The sequence below is a fragment of the Penaeus japonicus genome, unplaced genomic scaffold (assembly GCF_977035675.1).
Source record: "Penaeus japonicus unplaced genomic scaffold, GWHDUDI00000001_assembly GWHDUDI00000023, whole genome shotgun sequence".
Classification (NCBI taxonomy): Eukaryota; Metazoa; Arthropoda; class Malacostraca; order Decapoda; family Penaeidae; genus Penaeus; species Penaeus japonicus.
In genome coordinates this window covers 33,392,172-33,395,598 of record NW_028234425.1, presented here as the reverse complement: position 1 = coordinate 33,395,598, position 3,427 = coordinate 33,392,172, and positions in this window count along the sequence as shown.

Here is a 3,427-nt window from a genome sequence, read left to right as displayed (position 1 = left end):
ATTGTGAGACCCGTTGCTCGTATCAACATGCTTGCGGTTCGCTTTTCGTCTGTGGCGTCGAGTCAGTTCAGCGATTGTCTCGCTGGATTGGGAACAGTGCAACGAAAATGCGAATTTGTTGTCTGTTAGGTAAGAGGTTAGATTCGATAGATGTGTTGACCAATGTGGCACTGAGTTGTCGGTTAAGTCTTGGTCGTTTTCTTAGAAGGCGTGACCCACAGAAGGCCTCGCGATCAGCTCTTGATTTTAGGGTGTGAATTTTGCCCTTGGTGATTTAAGGAGCAAATTCTGCTGTAGGTGATTTAGCTTGTTGAATTTTGCAGTAGGTGATTTAGGGAGCGAATTCTGCAGTAGGTGATTTAGGGAGTGGATTCTGCAGTAGGTGATTTAGGGAGCGAATTCTGCAGTAGGTGATTTAGGATCAAATTCTGTAGTAGGGAATTTATGGAGCGAGTTCTGCAGGAATTTCTGCAATGGGCGATTTATTAAGCGAAATTTTAGTAGGCAATTTAGGGAGGGAATTCTACATTAGGAGATTTATTGTCTAAATTGTGCAGTAGGTGATTTAGGGAGTTAATTCTGGAGTAGGTGATTTAGTGAGCGAATTCTGCAGTAGGTGATTTAGGGAGCAAATTCTGTAGTGAGGGATTTAGGGAGTCTGCGATCGGGGTTCGGGGTCACAGGTCACCGGGCAGTGAGTGAAGCGGGGGAACCGCCGGTCGAGCAGCGGCATCACGGGCCATCGTTAATGATTCCTCGTTGCTGTTTCTCGGAAGGGTGATGGAGACGCGAGTGGGGTGGGGTGAGGGTGAGGGGTGAGGTGCGTAAATGGTGGTGTTTTTTTGCGGTGTGTGGGGGAGGGAGGATGATGGGGATGGAGGTGGTGTTGGAGGAAAGGGAGTATGAAGAAAAGGAGGAGAAGGATAGGGAGGTAAAAAAGGAAAAAAAAAAACGTTATGGGAGATGGAATGCCTTAGTGGAACAAATATGGAGGCTGGGCGAGGGAGAACAGTACGAGGGAAAAAGTAACACGTCGGCCGCATGCGTATGATTTAGGGGGCGATGGAAGTGAGTGCATGTTTTGTGATGATGCGCGGTCGGTTGTGAGGGTCGGAGCGGCGGGTGCAGGCCAGACAGTACTGCAGGTCTCGGGTTACAGGACTCGCGTCTTCCCAGAATATGACACTTGATAAAACAGCAGCGATCCCTGTAGGGCAGCCATCTCTGACGTCTTTCTGCTCAAGTGTACTCATTAAAACTTTTGGTCACATCTGCTTGCCACTTTACGAAAAGAGAGGGCCATTTTGCTTCCTTCGCGTGAATGGCACTCTTGGTCAGTCAGTCATTAACGTTTTTTCAAACGTTGATGAATGACGTCACTCCTCGGCCTCGGTCCACTGCCATGTCGAGGAAATACTGCCAGTGATTAGTTAAATGCATGATAAGCCATTGTTGTGTTCATGGCCAAGCGATGTTACAGGATGCTGAATTAGCTATCCGGGAGGTACAAATTGATGCCGGTCGATGCGGGACACTGACGTGAGAATGTGACAGACCTGCTCCCTGCAACCATTGACGCGACCTTATGTTTTACGTCTTCCTTTGACCCCCCCCAATTTTATTTTTTACATTGTCTAGCTCTGACCTCCCTTTCATTTTCCTCGTTTCACTTATATGCCTCCGAACCTCTTCTCTTAGTTAGTGTCTCCTCTTAGAACTCACTTAACTTGACGAAATCCATGACAATAATGGAATGTAAAGTAGACAAGCGTTGCAGGGCACAGCACCCGAAGCGCGACGATAAAGCAGTGCCACCTCCGTCCCACATGGCTCCCACTTGTTGACACTGTGTGAGACGGCGGCCATGTGAGGATCTTCTGGGCCATTGTTACCATTACTTAGTGCGTTGATATTTCTTTGAGAGGCGAGTCCATAGAGAAGGAGGGAGGCATGACCAAGCGTTCTGCGTCCTTTTCAGTCCAACCTATTTATTCGAGAACCGCCCACTTGTAATTCGAGGCGTCACAGGAGACCTGACACGGCAAAAGGGGGGATAAGAAGGGGGGAAATAAAGTGAGGGGATACAGTTTAAAGTCTGTTGGCCGGGAGACAATGTCAAGTGACAAGAGGAAGGCAGTGTTTGAGGGGAAGGCGGTAGGATGGGGGGGAGGGGTAGGGGAGATAAACCATTAAAAGTTTTATGACACTGGCGCTTCGGCATGCAAGGCAGGAAGTCACATCGCGGAGACTGGGACGGGAGTCGGAGTGGCGTGCGAATTAATCCAAGATTAACGCCATTACATCCTCTGTGGCGCCGATAAAAGAGCTGAGTCCTTAAGCGACGGTATATAGAGGGAGCCGAATTGAATGGAAGAGTTGACGGGTTAGTTAACGAGGGTGAGTGAAAGGGGGAAAGGGGGAGGAGGAGGTGGAGGCTATGGAGGTCAGTTAGCAGCCCGCATGTGGCGAAGGTAAAATTTAGTGCGTGTGTGTGGTTACTAGGGAGCGGAGGGGCACGGCATCGCATCCTCCATATTTCTTATCTTGAAAATGATTATCGCTCCCAGATGTGAAGCAAGGAACAACCTTTAGTGTTGCTCGCCTCCTTTGCACACGGGGTGAGTCAGCCCCCTGTTATTCTGCTCCGTGTGCTTCATTGTGTCGCTGACCGCTGCCGTGGGAGGAACAAGATTAAGTGAGCAGGGTTTCAAGCATCAGGTAACCTCACCAGCTGTCCCGGATTTTTTATTTTTTTTTTATATCAGGGGATACCGTGGAAAGTTGATTGTAAGAGGGGAAGTACTAAAAACAGAAGAAAATGCAGCTCTCTTCCTGGCTGTGTTTTTAGCTCTACTCATTTTTGTCTCTCGCTTTCCTGTATTGCTGCGATGCGCCAGGGAAACCTGTTGAACCGAGTTATCTCTCCCTCCCTTTTTCCTAGCGCTAGGTAACAAATGTGTAAATTTGCATCGAAATATCTGTCTATCTCTTGTCTGTCTGATTGAAAATTTCACATTTCATTGATAATGATCGTGAATGGTGCCAAAGTAAAGGTTGCCCTTCTTATTGGGATTACTGAGATTTTTAACGAGAAGAAATATTTACTGTATCCATACACATGTATGTTAAATTTATTACTTTCTGACTTTGAATGAACACGTTTATGAAGGATGATTACAAATGCTTACTCGTGGTCTTGGAAAATACTTTTTTGTGGTGTTTGTAGAGTAAATTATGATTGTAAACAAAGCTATAAGGGGCGTTCGTCCTTTCTGTTCAGATCAATCTTTCCTCTACTCTCAGCTACACCAGACACCAGACCTCTTGATGCTACTGTCAACAACTTAGTTTTGGAATATTTCCTTTTATTTATGTCTCTCTCTCTCTCTCTCTCTCTCTCTCTCTCTCTCTCTCTCTCTCTCTCTCT